The sequence below is a fragment of the Oryctolagus cuniculus genome, chromosome 4 (genome assembly GCF_051225735.1).
Source record: "Oryctolagus cuniculus isolate XC-2025 breed Fujian yellow rabbit chromosome 4, ASM5122573v1, whole genome shotgun sequence".
Lineage (NCBI taxonomy): Eukaryota > Metazoa > Chordata > Mammalia > Lagomorpha > Leporidae > Oryctolagus > Oryctolagus cuniculus.
Genome location: NC_142870.1, coordinates 167971560 through 167983999, shown reverse-complemented (window position 1 = coordinate 167983999; position 12440 = coordinate 167971560). Strand labels below are relative to the sequence as shown.

Genomic DNA, 12440 nt, shown 5'->3' with positions numbered 1-12440 from the left:
AAGTGGAAGTTCTCTCCTCCCCTCAGAGAAAGGCCTTCTTTGATGGCCTGTTCTTTCCACTGGGATCTCACAGAGATCCTTCATTTAGGTAATTTTTTGTCACATTGCCTTGGTTTTCCATGCCTGAAATGCTCTCATGGGCTTTTTAGCAGATCCAAATGCCTTAGGGCTGATTCTGAGGTCAGAGTGCTGTTTATTGTGTTTGTCATTCTATTAATCTGCTTTGTGGCCTGCTTCCCATGTTGGATCATTCTCTCCTTTTTAATTCTCTCTATTGTTATTAGCAGACACTTGGTCTTACTTATATGATCGCTTTGACACTTATTCTTATCTATATGATCAGTTACACACTTAAAATGATCACTTTAATTAATAAGATGGCATTAATACCACCCAGCTTAATGGGATTTGGAGTCCCATGGGGAGTTTTTAGCTTTGCCCTTAGGAGTTAGTCTGTGGGAACACCAGTAATTCTTTTATAAAATACTTATTTATTTATTTTTCTTTATCTATTTGAAAGGCAGGGAGAAGGGAAGAGAGAGAGAGAGGTCTCCCATCTGCTGGTTCACTCCCCAAATGGTTGCAAGTGCTGGGGCTGAGCCAACCCGAAGGCAGGAGCCAGGAGTTTCTTCTGGGTCTCCCATGTGGGTACAGGGCCCCAAGCACTTGGCCGTCATCTACCACTTTACCAGGTACATTAGCAGTGAGCGGGATAGGAAGTAGAGCAGCCAGGACTCCAACCAGTGTCCATATAGTTTGCTGATGTCACAGGTGGAGGCTTAACCTGCTACACCACAATGCCTATTGCCAGTAACTCTAAATGCTGACATTGGTTGGTTATTATTACTCACATGCATCCATCTATGTTAGCTACTTTTCTTCTTTTTTTTTTTTAAGATTTATTTTATTTATTTGAAAGAGCTACAGAGAGAGGGAGAGACAGAGAGAGAGGCCTTCCATCCGCTGGTTCACTCCCCAGATGGCTGCAATGGCCGGAGCTGCGACGATCTGAAGCCAGGAGCTGCTTCTGGGTCTCCCATGGGGGTGCAGTGGCCCAAGAAGTTGGGCCATCTTCTACTCCTATCCCAGGCCATAGCAGAGAGCTGAATGGGAAGAGGAGCAGCCGGGACTAGAACCGGCACCCATATGGAATGCCGGTGCTTCAGGCCAGTGCTCAGGGCCCTGTGTCAGCTACTTTTCACATGTATCTAATTCTGCCTGTCTGAATCATTGCACACATTAGCATATCAAAGGCTCTGAGAAGTCCTGCACAGAGAAGCTTTTACAATTTCCTTCAGTCCTGTATTTCCAAAATATATTTGCTTATAGAACCACTTACTTTTCATCACCCCAGGATTTTCATTAGCACCTTGTGATGTATTGTTCTACAAAACACAGTTTGGAAAATGCTAGATAAGGGAATTAAATAGAAGAGCAGAGTTTTGAAAAATAGATTATTCCAAGGCCTAAATAAGCATGGCCCTTTGGGGTCTTTTAAATTAAGATCAGTATCAGCTGGGCACAGAAGATAAGTGGGGATAGCATCTTGCTAGGTCCAGTGGCATAATCTCCCTTTAATGGCCCCAGAAAATAAGATTGTATTTCTAAGGATCAATATGTTCCCAAGGAGAACTTTTTCATGCTCCTGGGATAGAGTCTATGGTTTCACTAATCTAAGTCCTATCTAGCTAGACATGTTGGTTTGTGTAATCAGGAGGGGGTCCTTAACACTCTCAGGCTGGGTGAAAATGTTGTCACTTTTAGAAAGGGAACCACATCAGGTGGAAGTGATGAACCTGAAGATGTGTTTGTGTGGAAGTTTGTGTGTGAGTTTGTGTCTGTGAATCTGTAGGAATGTGAGTGTGTGTGCATCTGTGTGTATATTTGTGAATCTGTGAGTGTGACTGTGAATCTATATGAGTGTGTGTTGAATCTGTGTGAGAGTGTGTATCTGAGAATTTGTGTGTGTGTGTGAATCTGTAGGAGTATGAGTGTATGTGTATGTGAATCTGTGAGATTGTGAGTGTGTATCTGTGAATCTCTGTGTGTGTGTCTGTTAATCTGTAGGAATGTGAATGTGTCTGAATCTTCGTGTATGTCTGAATCTGTGTGCATGTGACTGTGTGTATGAGTGTGAGTATGTGTGAATCTGTATGAGTGTGAGTGTATAAGTGTATCTGTGAATTTGTTAGTATGTGTCTATGAATCTGTGCAAGTGTGTGTGAATCTGTATGTGAGAGTGAGTGTATATATGAGTCAATCTGTGTGTCTGTGAATCTGTGTGTATCTGAATATGAGTGTGTGTGAATCTGTGTGAGTGAATGTCTATATGAGTGTGTGTGAATCTGAGTGTGAGTGAATGTGTGAATCTGAGTGTGTGTGAATCTGTGTGTATATGAGTGTATTTGTGAATCTGTGAGTGTGTGAATCTGTGTGTCTGAATATGAGTGTGAGTGTGTATGAATCTGAGTGTGTGTGAATCTGTGTGAGTGAGTGTGTATGAGTGTGTGTATCTGTGAATCTGTGAGTGTGTGTGTGAATCTGAGTGTGTATGAATCTGTATGAGTGTGAGTGTGTCTGTGGGTGTGTGAATCTGTGTGTGAGAGTGAGTGTGTAAAAGAGTGTGTGAATGTGTGTGTGTCAGTGCATTCTCTGGCCGTGGACTCTGGTCCTCCACATTGTGCTGCTGGCTGGGTGAAGCCGAGGGCAGCTCCTTGTCCAGGTCTCAGCCGGTGGGTGCTTATCCTGGGCGCTTCAGCAGTGAGTGAGGGTGGCCTGGTGGGGACCTCTCGCCTAGACCTTCTTCAAAGAAACTGGAGGGGACTTCAAGAAGTTCATGGAAAGATGAAATTAAAAGGTGAGTTTATTTTTAGGCAAAGATCTTTGAAACTCACACGTAGTTTCTGCACAATGCACATTTTCCAGGAATGTTTTAAAGACCCCTCTTTAACAGCCTCTTTCTTTAGAAACAAAAGTTTTAGGTGGACAGGGAGGTGGCAGTGCCGCTGACAGGGAGGCCACGTTCCCCAGGGAAGGGAGGAGTCTCTCTCTCTCTCTCTCTCTCTCTCTGGCCCGTCTACCAGCAAAGGCAGTCTTAGCTCTGACCAGGCCTGCTGATACGCTCCTCTCAAATTCAGTTTCCCTTAATGAGTATTCACACTAGGACTTGATGATTCTTGCAGTGCCAATCTGTCATGATTCTTTTTTTTAAAAAAGATTTTTTTTTTGTTTTTGTTTGAAAGGCAGAGTTAGAGAGAGAGACAGGGAGAGAGAGAGAGAGAGAGAGAGAGAGAGAGAGAGAGAGATCTTCCATCTGCTGGTTCACGCCCCAAACGGCTGCAATGGCCGGAATTGGGCTGATCCAAAGCCAGGAGCCAGGAGCTTCTTCGGGGTCTCCCTTGGTGGGTGCAGGGGCCCAAGGACTTGGACCATCTTCTGCTGCTTTTCCAGGTGCATTAGCAGGGAGCTGGATGGGAAGTGGAGCATCTGGGACTAGAGCCAGTGCCCACATGGGATGCCGGTGTCGCAGGTGGTGGCTTTACCTGCTGTGCCAGGTGATTCTTATAGTGTTAATCTGTCATGATGATTCTTACAGTGGTAATCTGTTATTCGACTTTCCTTGAGAATGTACCTGCTTTCTTGCTCTGACTGAAACATCGAAAGGCAGTGGAGAAAGGATTGTGAAGAATTGGAACAAATTATGACTGCAGCATCGTCTGCCTCTTCTGAAAAGGCAGCGAAGTGGGAACGTGACTCTGAGCTCTGTTTCCTCAAATAATCCTGTCCTTACTTTAACAGAAAAGGAAGTGACTTACAGATCACCAGGGAGAAGTCTGAGCAGAAATATGAAGTCTGAAGCCAGAGAGCCTCATTCATCCTTGGGCGTGACGTAGCACGGGAACTCAGGAGATGTTGAGAGAGGGAATATAGGAGCCAATAAATGTCTAATTATTCAAGATATGTGCTTCTGTGTCTGAGCTATTGGCATGTTACATGAAAGGATTTGGGATGGGAAGAAGGAAAACAGCACAAAATACGAAGCACTTGTATTAAAGAACCCACCGTGTGCCATATTAAAGAACCCACTGTGTGCCAGGTACTACTCTAAATACTAAACCCGATCGTATGGGACAGGTTTTATTGTATCCTCACTGTGCAGACGAGGAAATGGAAAAATGTAGCTAACTGAGGGTTCGCCCCAGAGCACACAGCCGGGAGGTGGTGGGACTGGGATGGGGACCCCGCGGGCAGACTCCCAGATCTGTGGCTTCAACCATCCAGTGGTGCTGTCCTGGAAATAACGCAGGATCTAAAGCCAGACCAGCTCTCCCCACACACTTGACTTTCTCAAGTGAGTTTTCTCATCTGTAAAATGAGGGACAGTAGTGGTTCCTATCTCCTCGGGCCATTGTGATTACTTCATGACGTTACATTTTAAAATGCTTGATACCCTGACACCTGGAAGGCTCTCAGTAATCACACATGACTTCAGGAAAGCAGGGAGCCCAGGAAGCAATTTGGGGCTAGGCCCTGATATCTAGGGTGGTGCTGTCCAGTGGGACTGACTGCCGTGGTGGGACAGGTCTCTACCTGTGCGGTCTGGAATGGGAACCACATGTGGCTCCTGAACGTGGCTGGTGCTATTGAAGAAATAATTTATCGTGCTGACAGTGGAGGGCAGAGGGGTGAGAGAGTGGTGGGGTGGGCAGGGACAGGGAGATTGTCAAGGGGCCAGGTGTGCCGGTGTGTTTGTTCTGACTGCGGTGACGAAGTTCCTTAGGTGTGCACACACATGCTAGTACTTACTGAGCAGTCGGCTCTGTTTCATCCATACCTCCATGGAGCCTTCAAGCAGCAGGACACACTGCAGGTTGCATCAGCTGTGCTTGGCTTCTGAAGGTGGTTCGCAAGCTGAGGGACCTTGGTGTTGTTAGGGCTCCTGGAACACGAGATGGTGGGAGTGGTTGGGCGAACCAGCCTGGCCGAGCTCAGCCTCTGTGTCTGCTCCTACCAGACAGCCGTCACTGGCCTGCATCTCTGATGGAGCTCCTGCTGGCTGTGGAGGAAGTGAACGTGGAGGACTGGGCTTCAGACCCAGGAGCAGCCCGAGGGGAGACTCAGCTGGGAGGAAGGCAGGCGAGGACATGGGAGGTGTATGGTGCGTTGCAGCCCTTGCCAGCCTGCCTGGGAACCAGGGAGATGCAGGAGCCCGTGGGAAGGGACGCTTGGCACCCAGGCCTCCCATATCTCCTAGAGCAGGGGTTAAGAGGGCCAGGGAGCAGCAGTGGGAGTCCGCATGGTGCAGTGAAGAGCTTCTGACATTGTGGTGCGACCCAGGAGTCAGTGAGAAGGTAGCATCGCAAGCTCCCTCCTCCGGGGCTCTGAGGCAGATGGTCTTGGGGTAGGATCTGGGGCTCTCCAGGCTCCTCCATGAGCCCAGGGATCGTGCCAGGAGAGAGCTGGTGAGAAGTACAGACTTAGTGCCCTGACTCCAAATCTCAGCTCCCCAGGCACGGGAGCCTCAAGTCACCTGCTCTTTCAGAGCGAGGACCCACATCTGTAACAGCTCCCACTGCTTCGGACTGTGTAACACAGGCTGATATGTGTCCCCTGCCCAATTCATGGGTTAGGGCTCTCGCCCCAAGTATGTCTGAATGCAACCATATTTGTTGATAAGACCTTTATTTAAAGAGGCAATTAAATTAAAATGAGGGGCCAGCATTGTGACACAGTGGATTAAGCTACTGCCTGCCACGCTGGCGTCTCATATGAGCGCTGGTTCAAGTCCAGCTTGAACTGCTTCCTGCTGCACACCTGAGAAAGCAACAGCAGATGGCCCAAATACCTGGGCTTCTGGCACCAATGTGTGAGACAAGGCTGGAGGTCCCAGGTCCTGGCCTCAGCCTGGCCCAGCTCTGACCACTGTGCCCATTTGGGGGGGGGGGTTGAACCAGCAGATGGAAGATCTCTCTCTCTCCTTCTCTCTCTCCCTGCCTCTCCCTTTTTCTGTACCTTTGCCTTCTGAATAAATAAGTAAATCTGCACTTCGACAAGGTCTTTGGGTGATGTGTGTGCATGTGAACATTTAAGACACACTGCGACAATGTGTTGGCTCAGGTTAGACCAGTGGAGAGATGTGTACTTGGACAATATAGAAAGGTATGCCTGTGGACTACTTTCTGCTCTTCTCTGCCTTCTATAAGCGACTTCCTGGGCATGGCCTGTAAATTGATTGATTGATGGTGTTGGCTGCTCAGTGCTCCCTTTGGAACACCCACCCTTAGAGCATGGGTGTTCTTGTCCCTGTCTTTGCCTCCTGCAGGAAGGGGGTGGGGTGACCCCTTGTTAGAGAGGGGCCAGCAGTCTTCCGTTCTTCTGTAGCTAGGGGTACATTAGTGCACTTCATGGTAGAAGAATATTTTGAGTCTCAGCCTGAAGCCCAATTCTCTAATAACAGCGTTTCCTTCACTGAAACAAAGGGCACACTTTAATATTCTTCTCGGTTCTGTGTCTCTGTTGGTTCCAAACCTTCTGACAAAGGATCTGATTAATTGGCTCCCTCAAATCTCAACAACATTGGCTGCTAGAAAACTTAAAGCTGAGTGCTCAAAACTCCAAGAACACATTTTGGTAATAACCTCATTCCTGAATCACTTCTATGGCCCTATTCTTGTTTTTCCTTTTATTTTTCTTTTCCTTTGAATTTATGTTCTCTTTCTGTTGTTACCTTGTTCTGTTTTCTCTATCCGTATAACCTCCTTAAATCACTTTTGGAAAGAGTTAGGAGCACAGTTTCATACATAAACAAAGGCACACATATAAAGACAAGTAAGTGTACGCGTCTTAATAGCCGGGTGGTAGTGGTGGTGATGGGGGTGACACTGCATATCCCACCTTCGGGGGGCACCATTCTTGTTGTCCATGTGAATACTGTTCTTTTGAGTAGAACAATAGGCTGCAGAGTGAATAGTGGGATTTTGCAATTGCTGGCTGTGAGCCAGGAGTTTTGACAAATTTAGTCTCTGCGTATTAGTTGGCAGTGTGTTATTGAAAAAGATAAACAAGTTTCTGGTAACCAAAGACATTCATTCTAAGATTGCTGTCTGCTTTTGGGGTACCTGGGTGAATGGGGGTGGCTTTCCTCTTGACTGTGCTCAGTGTATTCAACGATTCGAAGTCCAGGAATGGAAGCGTTGCACGGAAGTGGGGTTGTGCCGTTCTCCTGGTAATGAGTCCAGACACATCACACTTAGAGTAGAAAGTGAGGTCTGCATTTGGGCTGCAGGCCCTAGAAGAGCCACATCCCACAGCCCCTTTCACCAGCCTCACACAGCACTGCCCTCCGAAGCTCCTTCCATCCTCAGGGTCTCTGCGTGTACCGCTCATTCTTCCCAAACAGCCCATCTTCAGCAGTCTGAAGCCTGCCATCATCCTGTAGGACTCAGCTCCAATGTCATTGCCTCTGGGAAGGCTTGGCTGAGACCCCAACCTCATGAAGTCAAGTCCCGGGTTACATGCTCCACAACCCTTGTCCATCAATGGACAATTGGCCACGCCATCATTTCTTCAGTGTCATTTCTCCTGCTGGACTGTGAACCCTCAGGAACAGGAGCTGTGTAGGTCCCGTTTAGTACTGGAGTTCAGTGCTGGGCTCGTTGAATAACTCACTGATTAGGAAGTCTTGGTAGATACACTGAATGAGAAGAAAATATAATGGGAGACAGTATATCCGTGTCATTTCCAAAGGAGAAGGGGGAGGGGATTTCCACTCTTGTCCTGAACACTCAGCTTTGAGCTGTGGGCTCAGCTGTCAGATTCACCAGGGAGGTGGGCAGCTTTCCTGTGCAGGACAGTAGCAAATGGGTTAAAGCAACAACAGCGGCAGACAAGTTAGTCGCCACTTTTTGAAGTTCAGGAATAATGAGATTGGGCCCAGTAAGACAGTGAATCCTAGTGATGAGGAGCTGTACTCTGGGTTCAAGTTCGGACTTTAGGGGGCCTGTGTTGTGGCCCAGCAGGTAAGCTGCTGCTTGCAGTGCTGCCATCCCCATATCAGAGTGCCAGTTTGAGTCCGGCTGCTCCGCTTCCAATCCAGCTCCCTGCCAGTGCCACTGGAAAGGCAACAGACAATTGCCCAAGTGCTTGGGCCCCTGCCACCCATGAGGAATGGAGTTCTTGGCTCCTGGGTGTCGCGGTTATTTGGGGAGTGAATCAGTGGAAGATCTTTGTCTTTCGTTTTCTCTCTCTCTCTTTCCCTCCCACCCCTTCTTCTGTCACACTGCCTTCCAATTAAATAAATTTTTTAAACATTCTGACTTTACTACTTATTAGTTCTGAGACTTTGGGCAAATCACCTACATTCTTCATGTGTCATTTGTTTTCTTTAAAGATGATAATAACGTTGCCCACCTCACGAACAGGGTGAATATGAAGTTAATTCTTCCAGCCCAGAGTCAAAGTGTGTGTGGGTGCTGCTACTCATTTTGCTAGGGGAAGAGTCCTACACTGGGACTACTTCCAGCACATAAAGTATGGCCATTTCACTCAGAAAATGCCATGAAGATTAAGGGAACTAAACCACGCCACTCACTCAGAGGCATACCACACACACAGGCTTGGCAAAGGCTGGCTCTCAAGAAGCAATGGAATCTGGAGACTCTAGGAAGAGATGGGCAGTGGACTGTACTACAGCTCTTCAGAAAATGTAGGGAAAACTGTGCATGGATTTCAATAATTTTTGTACTAAAATAAGTGTCTTTTAAATTTTAAGAATCTGTTAGAGAGTGAGTGCTTCCATCCGCTGGTTCACTCTCAGAATGCCTCCAGTAGCTGTGGCTGGGCTGAGGTTGGAGTTGGGAGTTGGGAGTTCAGTTAAGGTCTCCCACGTGGGTGGCAGGGCCCCAGGTACTTGAGCCATCACCTGATGCCTCCCAGGATGTGCATTAGCAGGCAGCTGGAGTCGGGGGCTGGATCTGAGGATTGAGCCCAGGTGCCGTACTGTGAGACCGCTAGGTTAAAGCATTGCCCTGTAAACTTATCTGTTCATTCCATTTTCTCACAAACTTTTTTGGAGGACTCTCCCATGAGAAGGAGTTTTTATCTCATGGTGCAACAGAATTTTTTGCTTGATTTTTTTTTTACTTTTTAAAAAATTATTTATTTTTGTTTGAAAGGCAGACTTAGACAGCAAGAGAGACAGAGAGGTGGGGGTGGGGGGAGAGAATCTTTCATCCTCTGAATCCTCTGATTCACTTCCCTAATGGCCACAATGGCCAGGCCTGGGCCAGGCTGAAGCCAGGAGCCAGAAGCTTCTTGCAGGTCCTCCACGTGGGTGCAGGGACCCAAGGACTTGGACCATCCTCCACTGCTTTCCCCGGGAGCATTAGCAGGGTGTTGGATCAGCAGTGGAGCAGCCAGGATTCAAATTGGTGCCCATATGGGAGGCTGGCATTGCAGGTAGTGGCTTAACCCACTACACCATGATGCCGGCCTGATTCTTAAAAAGTTTTAAATAATTTTTTAAAAACTGAAGTGTAAGATCCTTAGAAAAGTATGCACATGGTAAGCTGACAGAGTTATCACAAAGTGGACAATCACACAGGAGCCCCCCCCCCCCCCCCCCCCAATCCTGAAATGGAATAGTGCACATCTCCAGAAGCCCCCTCGGTCCCCTGCCCATTCACGGAAAGGTTGCCTCTGCCCCAGGGATAACCACTTTCCCAGCTACCAACCGGGCTGGTGAGTCTTGCCCATTTTCACAGTCAATGTAAATGACCTCCTTTGTGTCTGGCTCCTTTCATTCAACCCTCAGTTAATGTGGTTCATTCATGTTGCTGAATGGAGCAGGAATTTACTTAATCTCGGTGCTGTGTGAATGCATCATGATTTATTTATTGATTCTGTTGATGGACATTTGGGTAATTTCCAGTTTCTGGCTCTTATGAAGAATGATGCTATGACCATTTTCTCTGGAATGTACAAATATATTTTCTGTTGGGTTTCTAACAGATATAGGAGTGGAACTCTGTGTGCTCAAGGCTGCATGTGTCCGGCTGAAGAGTTTCCCAGGGCTGCTCTCCACGGGAGGAGTGGGAATGCTGGCTGCTCCCCATTCTCACCACTCATAGGCATTGCTGGGTTTTATGATTTTAACCTTTCTGGGGATTATCTCATTGAGACTTTACAATAAAGAAGCTATGAATTCTACCGAGTTATGACAACACACACTGCCATTTCCTGCAGACCTGCTCTGTATAAGGCTCCATGCCAGGTGCTTCAAGGATGTGGCTGCACCTGCTCCTTACACAATCCCCCCCACCCCCCACTGAGGGTGGTGTTATTGTCTCGTTCTACAGAGGGGACCAGAGGGAGCAAACATTTTGCTCAAGGCCATAGAGATCCCAAGTTGAAAGCTGGGGACTGGGGCCCAGTCCAGTTGGACCCTTGAATGCAAGCCTGCTTTGGACCACATTGTCAGACATTGTGGTGTTTGACCCCATAGGGACCAATGTGAAGCAGAGAAAATGGTGGCCCCAGCCAAGCAGTGAGGAAGCGTCAAGCCCAGGAGCTGCCCTGGGGCTGTCTGTGTGATGACTTCTTGAGCGGGGTGCACTCTTCTCCTGGTTGCAGTGCAGGGCACTGTGTGTGTCTCCCTCCTAGCCAGTAGAGACCTGCCCTTTGTTGCTCTGGGACAAGCATTCCAAAGGTGCTGAGCCAGGAAGTCTGAGTAAACACCTGTGCCAGCAGCACCAGGGCTCAGAGAGGGCTGCTCCTTTCTCTTCCTCCTCCTCCTCTCTTTGAAGACACATCTGTGAGCTCTTCTTTTGCTCCAGTGATGTTTAGCTCATTACCCTGCCCCTGAGCGAGGGGTCCCCATTGGGATCCGCAACGGCCCAGGGAGGCCAGAGGCTGTGACAATGACTCTGATGGACAGAAGTTGTGGAGATGAGGATCACATTTGGGAGGAGCCCTACTTCTCCAGGGTTCTATTGAAGATCCCCACTTGCCTGCTTCCCTTTTCTGTCACAGGTCTGGGTCGCCTCATAGCTTCTTACTCCCTTTCCACCACAGCAACCATCTGGATGTCTCTTGAGCACATGGTGCTTTCAGTGGGACTGGGCTATGGCTCGGCCACCTGGAGCCTTGCCTGCAGCCTTGTGCTGCCAGGAACCATCCAGAGGCCTTGGAGGACAAGACACACGTTGGATCTAGATGTGGGTAACCTCCTACACTGTAAAGTAGCCATAAAAACCCAAACTACAGAACACACGAGCAAAGCCAGAGCAACTCAGTGAATTACCTCTGTGGCAAACATCTTTGCAGCTGCTGCCCACGTTGAGACAGAACATCTGTGATGACAGAGACCCTCATGTGCCTTGATCCACCCACCCCGCTTTCTTCTCTCACTGGGACAGCCCTCAGAGACTCCAGTTCTCCCACGTCAATTTCATTGCCTACACATGGACCTACACTCATGGCCAGAGTCGCTCTCATGGGAGTTCCTTTTTGGGGGTGGGGCAGGTGTTAATTCAGATCCCCCTGCAGAGCAGTATCCTACAGCTCCTCTCATTCTTTCCCTCTCCAGGTCTCTTCCACCCACGGGCTCCTCCTGCCCTCTCTGTGTCTGCAAGCTGTACACTGCCCCAGGGCTCCCCAGCTGCCACGCCCACCTGGCTTGAGAATTTCTGGTTGCCTGCCACCTTTCTCTTCTGGGAGCAGCCCCTGACAATCCTGGTGGACACACTTCTCACACTGGCTGTCTTTGGACATGCTTGGGATAATTTATTTCCTCCTTGGCTTCTGGAAAACTCCATTTCTCCTTTCAGAACCTAGGTCAATCGTCACATCTTCTAGGCACACTTTCTTAACTCCCTCCATGGGATGGTTTCACTTTCTTCTATGTCTTCCAAGCATATCTCAGATGCTTTATTTAGGCATTGCCCTGTCTCTGCGCTAACATTTGGCTCACGTGTCTGTCTTCCTGGTTGGCAGGGTCATGAGGTGTGTAGCATCTAGTAGGTCGTCAGTGTCTGTTGAGTGAACAAGAGCCATGGAGTCCTGGGCAAATTCCCCATAATACAAATATTATGTGAAACAAGTGCTTACAAAAGTCATAATTTGGGAATGGGCAAAGGGCAGGGATATTTTTAGCTGCAATTGTCAAGTAACAAACCTCCAGGATATCTAAACAGAGCTGGAGGGCAGAGGTGACAGGACACTTGGTATGCACCAAAGAAGATCAAATACTGCCCTAATGGGAACATACATTTTGAGCTAGGAGAAGAATTTAGTTTTCTTCTTCTTCTTTTTTTGCTAAATGACATTTTATAGTTCAGGAAACTCTTTAAAATATGTCACCTTTTTAAAAACAATTAAGATAATACATGCAATCATTAACAAATATCAAATAGTAAAAAGGATATGAAATAAAAAGAACAAGG

The 12440-nt window shown here is 47.8% G+C and overlaps 1 long non-coding RNA gene across 10 annotated transcripts in view; it reads left to right on the top strand.

Annotated features, from left to right (window-relative positions):
• The window catches only part of LOC138849406 (uncharacterized), a 305173-nt gene that overhangs the window by 48597 nt on the left and 244136 nt on the right, over positions 1–12440 (top strand). For 3 of the 10 annotated variants that reach the window (XR_016232911.1, XR_016232912.1, XR_016232908.1), the window contains one exon: positions 10009–10196. The exons of 3 other annotated variants lie outside the window; for them this stretch is intronic. This is a non-coding gene — a long non-coding RNA (uncharacterized LOC138849406). 4 more of the 10 variants (XR_016232909.1, XR_016232917.1, XR_016232910.1 and 1 more) reach the window with 2 other exon arrangements.